The 8,627-nt window shown below is 40.2% G+C and overlaps 1 pseudogene; it reads left to right on the top strand.

The window, feature by feature from the left end:
• The first annotated feature begins 1,434 nt into the window (after positions 1–1,434).
• LOC100958780 lies at positions 1,435–1,924 on the top strand (annotated as a pseudogene).
• The last annotated feature ends 6,703 nt before the right edge of the window (positions 1,925–8,627 follow it).

The following is an 8,627-nucleotide window of genomic DNA, read 5'->3' as shown; positions in this document are numbered from 1 at the left end:
ACAGTACTCTTACAGAATAAAGCTATGCTTGTGTACAGTGAGTGCTAAATATATGTTGTACCAGTTTTATTATTATTTCCATCTAGATTATTAAAGTAGGCTCTTAATTCAGTCTTCTTGTATCAAGTCTCTCCTTCCTTCAAGCTACTGTCATATCTAGTATGGTCTGTGTAATGAGGACCATATCATTAAGGGAAAGGAGAGCAGCAGCTACAGACCTCAGGGTAGAACCTGGATCCCTAGGCCAAAACCCTACTTTGTCTGATTGTCTATTTAACTGAGAAACATGCTTTCCTTTCTATTTCATGCTTTGAAGACTGTTTTATGGGGTTTACAATACATATGGTATAGTAGAAAAAAGAAATCACCCTGAAGATTAAGCATGAGGTCAAATTGTATAGCTCCAACTCAACAAACATAGACTCATAAGGAGAAAAATAGCACAAATTATATATTAAAACATGAGCTCCCAGTCTTGGTGCCTGTGGCTCAAGCAGCTAAGGCGCCAGCCACATACACCTAGGGTGGTAGGTTCGAATCCAGCCCGGGCCCGCCAAAAACAACAATGACAGCTGCAACCAAAAAATAGCCTGGCATTGTGGCAGGCGCCTGTGGTCCCAGATACTTGAGAGGCAGAGGCAGGAGACTCTCTTGAGCCCAGGAGTGGGAGGTTGCTATGAGCTGTGATGCCATAGCACTCTACAAGGGGGAAAGCTTGAGGCTCTGTCTCAAAAAAACAAAAACAAAAACATAAGCTCCTGAAACAGAGAGAGAACCGGGGGTGAAGGAAAGCCCAAAACAATTGAAGTCTGCAACTTTAAAACTTTCCCCCATGCTCCAAGTCTCCTAGTCATCCATGATCCCCACATTCTGGGATATATTATGAGCTTAGCATGGTGGTTTCATGGATAGAAATGGAAAAGTCTTCTGTATTGCATGTCAGACTCTTCCTCAATGGACTAGGTAGGCAGATTTTCTCTTTGTATGTGTACAGGGACAAAAATTCTCCACGCCCCTTAGTTTTGGCCCTTACCAATATCCTGAAGCTCAAGGGACCCATCCTATAACAGACAAAAAACAAACAAACAAAACAGTTTCTTGGCTTTTAAAAATTTTTTTAAAAAGAGAAAAGGCTAGGCACAGTGGCTCATGCCTGTAAACCTAGCACTCTGGGAGGCTGAGGTAGGAGAATTACTTGAGCTCAGGTGTTGGAGATCAGCCTGAGCAAGAGCAAGACCCCATCTCTACTAAAAATAGAAAAAAAATAGACAGGTGTGTAGCCACATGCCTGTAATATCAGCTTTTCAGAAGACTAAGGCAAGACAATTGTTCCCAGGAGTTGCAGTTAGCTATGAGATGATGCCACTGCACTCTAGCCAGGGCCACAGATTAAGACTGCCTCAAAAATAAATAAATAGGGGAGCCACACCAGCCAGCATGGAAGAAGGTGGTGATTCTGAGCCAGTCCCTGGCTGCAGTGGGCTGGGGCTGGGTGGCATTCATGGTGGTAGCAGTGCTCACTGGTGAGTCCCCAAAGAGGCCTAGATGGGTTCCACCCTAAATATTTAGAAATGATGGAATTACCTATAGGAGATGTCACCCAAGTTTATGTAGCATTCCTGGTTTACCTGAACCTCATAGAGAGTAAAAGTTGGCATGAAGTGAACTGTGTGAGATTACCAAAGCTCTAGCTCATCTGCCTTGTGGGCCCTGAGATAGAAGAGGAATAGTTACAGACTGTGGTGCCAACCTCTATCACTGCTTCCTTGAGCCATAACAGGACAAGGGAAAATTGCAAGGTGATTCAGCTTTGCGGATGTCTTTTACTTTGGCCATAGTGGAGTCTGATTCTACAATACTCTATTATAAACCTATTGATGGATTTATGCTGCCAAACCCTCAGAATATTTCCCTTAGAAGATGACCTCTATACTTCCCAATGCATATTTTATTCATACAAGATTTGATTTGAGACTGATCAGCCTGATTCATCTTTTATTCCACAGATAACTAGTCAGCATTGACTTAGGCTGTTTAGGTTGATTAGTCAAGATTGACTTTCCAATTCCAGAATTTTTTTCTTCACAATAAAACTTCCTCAGATAGAAGAAATTTTTTCTTCAAAAATATAGGGGAGTTGCCCTTAGAAATTTCTTATCTAGAGGCAGTTTAAGTGTACATGTATGCAGGTTATACCTCGGATATGTTCAGAGGAGTGCAGCTCTGTCATCCCCCACTGGTGGCTGGCTCTGTTCACTACTGCCACTACTAGCTCATGTGGAGAATGCCTCCTGTTTCTCGTATTCAACTCTTCCAGAGCCTTTCAGTCACTATAGCTAGCTTGGAATGGTATTAAATATACATCTTGACACCTGAAGAATTTATCTCTGTCTGGTTTTTTTTTGTATCAACAATAAAAAGTAAAATATCTCTTTGATTTAGTCTTCCTATTACGATTACAGTTACTTCCCTCTTTGGTTGACTTTGTATCAAAACTAAAAATATGTTCATTCAGGGTAGAAACTTAGATGTCTACATTAATAGGGACCAGAGAAGTTTTTTCTGTTCCATTCTTATCACTACTACCTTTTTTATAGCCAGAACATCACAAGATAGATAGTGTAGGACAGTGTCAGCCTTAAAAATGTCTTTTTTAATTAGACCCAGTTATTCCACTTTTGTTAGTATCTTCCAATTAAGTTGTCCAAAGCATGAAAAAATATATTTACAAAGATGTTCCAAGTGGCATTACTTTAAATAGACCAAATTATAAATCACTTAAATGTTTAGGGCAAGAGTCAGCAATTTTATTTTTGTATAGGGCTAGAAAATAAATATTTTAGGCCTTTCAGGTCCTTACTATCTCTGTCATAACTGGTCAATATTGCTATTTGTAGAACAAAAGCAGCCATAGGCAATATGTAAACAAATGGCCATGGGTGTTTCCAATAAAACTTTATTTACATTCTGGTACATATATCTTTGTTATAATGTGATTTTTGGTCTTCTAGATATATACCTAGTAGTGGAATTGTAGGATTGAATGGCAGATCTATTTTTAGATCTCTAAGTGTTCTCCAAACATCTTTCCAAATGGAACATATTAGTTTTCATTCCCACCAGCAATGTAGAAGTGTTCCTTTTTCTTTACATGTACCAGAATGTTTACTGCAGCCCAATTCACAATTGCTAGGTCATGGAAGAAGCCCAAGAGCCCATTGATCCACGAATGGATCAATAAATTGTGGTATATGTATGTCATGGAATACTATGCAGCCTTAAAGAAAGATGAAGACTTTACCTCATACATGGATGGAGGTAGAACATATTCTTCTTAGCAAAGTATCTCGAGAATGGAAGAAAAAGTATCCAATTTACTCAGTCTTACCATGAAACCAAGTTATAGCTTTCTTAAAGCTATAACCCAATTATAGCCCAAGAAGAAGAGGAAAAGGGAGAGGGAGGGGAGGGGAGGGGAGAGGGGAGGATGGGTAGAGGGAGAGTAATTGGTGGGACCACACCTACGTGCATCTTACAAGGATACATGTGAAATTTACTAGGTGTAGAATATAAATGTCTTAATACAATAACTAAGAAAATGCTGTGAAGGCTATGGTGACCAGTTTGATGAAAGCATTTCAAATTGTATCTAAAATTTTACCCCATGATTGCATTAATAATCACAGCTATGATTTAATTTTAAAAAAAGAAAATAAACTTTATTTACATAGAATGGGGGAAGATGGCTGACTAGTAGCAATGCTCAGGAGAGGCTCCTGACCAGTGGGAGAAAACCTGAACAGAGTTAGACTCTGTGAAGCCAAAGCTGTAAAGCTGAGAAAGTTCAGCAAGCTGTGATTCCAAACAAGAGCATTGAAGAAAAAAATATATACATAGGTACAAAATGTATCACCTAGATGACAGGAGACCCCTCCCCCAAGTGGGAGGCTTGTGGCAGGCTCTGTACAAGCAAGCAAGGGATAAAAACCTCTTATTTTACCAAACTGGAGAGAGCCTCTAAACACCTAGTCTCCTTCTCCTAGGAGGTTCCACTTGTGAACCTAGACACCATCCTGCCCAGCATAAAATTGAACAAATATTTTCCCTTCAATTCCAAAATCCCAATCCACCTTTCCTCCCTTGTATGGAAGTCTGAATTTATGCCCCCTGTAGAGCCCAAAGTGTTTGGTCTTTTCCTGAGAGATCTGGGCATAGTGTGGACCACTGAACATCAGCACTGAATCTGGGACTCATTGGGAGAAGGAGAGTGAGGGAAAAAAGGGACATGCAGCAGTAGGAGGAACAGTCCATAGCTGTGTTTATTAATGCAATCATAGGCCAGCTGTGGTGTTGACCCCCAGTTCTGACTGTATCTAGAAGGAGGGGGTGCAGAGCCCCTGGATCTGACAGTGTCCATGGGCAAGGGAGTGGTCCCCCAGTGGGGACTGAGCTTTGCAGGCCTGGGTAAGGATCCCAGGCTAAAACTGAGCAGGCAAGCAGAGGAGCGAGTCCCAGGTGTGGACTGAGCCTGGTGGGTGGGGGCATGGTTCCCTGGCTCCAGCTGAGCTAGTGAGCAGAGGTGTGGATGCCCATTGTGAACTGAGCCTGGCAGGCAGGGTCTCAAACTCCCAGATTTGACTGTGCATGGGGGGGGAGGGGTAGTGACCCCCAGTTGGGACTTTGGCAATCAGTGGCTCACCGGAGGAGACTAGGTGTCAAAACCTCAGAGTTGTGAGACAAAACTGACTGTGAATTTCTATCCACAGTTGGAGACCCTTGGATACCTCTCTGTTGAACAGGATTTTTACTTCCTGAGAGAATTTGACTGAAACTCTCATCTGGGGCTGTTCACCTGGGAACTCTCTGAGGTTGACCTTCAAAGTTCTGTAGTGGAAAAGAACTGAATGTTGGGGATGGAATGCCACAGCTCTATGAATCTCTCCCCATCTAAGAGTTAAACCTAATACTGTGACTTCTTAGGATAGGGTAGAGGTTGGCTGATTTCAAGGCAGAACCAGCTTGAGCTATCTTGCTAAGCAGGTCTACAAAGTCTCAGGGTGAAACTCTGAAAGGGGCCTTTGTAAGACTGTGGGGACTGAACCACAATTACAAGGCCTACAACTTTGGTAAGTTTCTGATTAACTCTACTACTAGGCATCCTGAATTCAATCTCCCCACCACCAGTTTTAATAACCAAATGGCGGGAAATAATTATGGGGCAGAACCAATGGAAAAACTCTGGCAACATGAATAACCAAAGAAGATAAAATCACCCCTTCCACCAAGGAATGACAAAGGAGATACAGTCGAAGATGCCATGCATAGACAAATGGCTGAAATGTCAGAAATAGAATTCAAAATATGGAGGTCAAATAAGATGAATAGAATGGAAGAAAAGCTAGAAATAGTAATCCAAAGAGTAGTTCTAAATTCGTCTTAAGAAATTAATGAATTCAGAAACATAACCTGCAAATATCCTCTTCCATTCTGAGGGTTATCAGTTTGCTTTACTTACTGTGTTCTTGGCTGTGCAGAAGCTTTTTAATTTGATCATATCCCAGTAATGTATTTTTCGTGTTGTTTCAATTGACCAGGGGTCCTCCTCATAAAGGATTCTCCCAGGCCAATTTCTTCAAGTGCTTCCCCTGTACTCTGTCCAAGCTTTATAGTTTCATGTCTTAAGTTTAAATCTTTTATCCAATAAGAGTCAATTTTTGTTAATGGTGAAAGGTGTGGGTCCAGTTTCTAATAAGCAGAATACAGAGAACTCAAACTTATTAATAAGAAAAGAACAAGTGATCCCATTTCATTATGGGCAAGGGACTTGAACAGAAGCTTCTCTGAAGAAGATAGGCACATGGCCTATAGACACATGAAGAAATGCTCAGCATCCTTAATTATCAGTGAAACACCTGTGGCTCAGGAGGCTAAGGCACCAGCCACATACAACTGAGCTGGCGGGTTCAAATCCAGCCTGGGCCCGCCAAACAACAATGATGGCTGCATCCAAAAAATAGCCAGGCGTTGTGGTAGGTGCCTGTGGTCCCAGCTACTTGGGAGGCAGAGGCAAGAGACTCGCTTGAGCCCAGGAGTTGGAGGTTGCTGTGAGCTGTGATGCCACAGCACTCTACACAGGGCGACAGCTTGAGGCTCTGTCTCAAAAAAAAAAAAATCATCAATGAAACACAAATCAAAACCACTTTGAGATATCATCTCACTCCAGTAAGAGTAACCCACATAACAAAATTTCAAAACTACAGATGCTGGTGTGGATGCAGAGAAAAGGGAACACTTCTACACTGCTGGTGGGAATGCAACCTAATACGTTTCTTTTGGAAAGAGGTTTGGAGAACACTCAGGGATCTAAAAGTAGACCTGCCAATTCAATCCTGCAATTCCTCTACTAGGTGTATATTCAAAAGATCAAAAATCACTTCACAACAAGGATATTTGCACCAGATTGTTCATTGCAGCTCAATTCATAATAGCTAAATCATGGAAGAAGCCCAAGTGCACATCGACCCATGAATGGATTAATAAATTATGGTATATGTATACCATGCAATATTATTCAGCCTTTAAAAAAAAGATGGAGACTTACCTCTTTTATGTTTACATGCATGGAGCTGGAAGATATCCTACTTAGTAAAGTATCTCAAGAAGAAAAAGTACCCAATGTACTCAGTACTATTATGAAATCAATTTACAATTACTCATGCTTTCATAAGAATGATAAAACACAGTTAGAGCCCAGAAAGAAGGAGAGAAGAGGAAGGTGAAGGGAGAGGAGGGGAGTGGATGGGTGAAGGATGGGTAATCAGTGGGACCTCACCTATTGTGCATATTGCAAGAGTAGCTGTCAAATATACTAAGAGTAGAATATAAATGTTTAAACACAACAATTAAATAGGTGAGGTAAAGGCTATGTTATCCCGTTTGATGTAAACATTCCAAATTGTGTATAAAATCAGCACATTGTATCCCATAAATACATTCTTGTATACATGAAAAAAGAAGAAATTAATGAATTCACAGACAAAGTCACCAAATGGACATAATGAGAAAAGAGATAGAGAGCTCAAGGAAATGAGAAATTAATTCAAGAAGCTCCAAAATACACTAGAATCCCTCAGTAATAGAGTAGACCAGGCAAAAGAAAGGATCTCCGAAATTGAAGATAAGTCTTTTGAATGTTCAAAAAAATTCAAAGAAACAGAAAAACTGAAATCAAAAACAAATCATTCTCTGAGAGAGTAGTGGGATCAGGCCAAAAGATGAAACACCCATCTTATAGGAATTCCCAAAGGAGAAGAGGGTGGTTCTAAAGGTACAGATGCTGTACTCCAAGATATTATGAGGAGAATTTCAGAAGCACGGAAAGAGATATAGAAATCCAGATAGTAGATAGTTTCAGAAACCCAGCAAGACTTGATCCAAATAAAACATCTCCTAGACACATTGTGATTAACTTTGCCAAAGTTAATATGAAGGAGAAAATTCTGCAAGCAGCCACACGTAAGAAAAGCATTACCTACAAAGGGAGAAATATCAGAATGACTGCAGATCTCCTGGCTGAAAACTTTCAAACCATAAGAAGATGATCATCAACCTTCAATCTCCTAAAACAAAACAACTTTAAGCCCAGGATCATGTATCCAGCTAAACTGAGTTTCATTTGCGATAGAGAAGTGAAATATTTTATTGCCACACACATGTTGAAGAAATTTGCCATAACTAAACCAGCTCTCCAGAATATTTTCAGACCCATTCTCCACAATGACCAGCACAAAGTCTACCACCAAAGTAAACAACATTTGAAAAACATGACACCCAAAACACTACTAGGCTTAACAATTTTCTCAATTAGTGTGAATGGTGTAAATTGTCCTCTAAAGAAGCACAGGTTGGCTGACTGGACACACAAACTCAGACCAGATATCTGCTGCATACAGGATTCTCACCTTACCTTAAAGGATAAAGATAGACACAGGGTGAAGGGATGGTCATTTATAATACAGGAAAATGGAAATCAGAAAAAAAAGCAAGGGTTAAAATTTTATTTGAAGATACAATTGGCTTTAAACCAACAAATAAAGGAAAGATAAGGATGTTCATTACATATTTGTCAAGGGAAACACCCAACATGAAGAGATTTCGATAATTAACATTTATGTACCCTACCAGTATGCGCCTCAATTTATAAAGCAAACCCTAATGGATATGAATAATTTGATATCTTCTAACAATATAATAGTTGAAGATTTTAACACCCCTTTAACAGTTTATGTTGGGTGATGTTTTCTCGTGGGGAGAGAAAGATGGCTTGCCTGCGGGTGCAAGCTTGTTCCTAGAATTGTATGAAAGCAAGAAACAACTACATACTTTTAGATGGCATGTAGCAAAATGTCTTTATTTTCCACTCCCTTTTATTGGGAGCTAGTCATGTACACCACATTGATCAATAATCCTAACATCCCCAATTCTTATCTTAAACTATAGAAAAGAAAGAAAGTCCAGGAAAGTGAGATAACCATCTTAAGACTAGCCTAAAGAAAGAAAGTCCGGGAAAGTAAGACAACCATCTTAAGACTAGCCTCAGGCTGTTCCTCTCTGAAGACATAAAGAAC

Source organism: Otolemur garnettii, unplaced genomic scaffold (genome assembly GCF_000181295.1).
Source record: "Otolemur garnettii isolate 467f Iridium unplaced genomic scaffold, OtoGar3 scaffold00239, whole genome shotgun sequence".
Taxonomy (NCBI): Eukaryota; Metazoa; Chordata; class Mammalia; order Primates; family Galagidae; genus Otolemur; species Otolemur garnettii.
The sequence above is the reverse complement of the archived record's forward strand: the minus strand, read 5'-3'. Positions and strand labels throughout refer to the sequence as shown.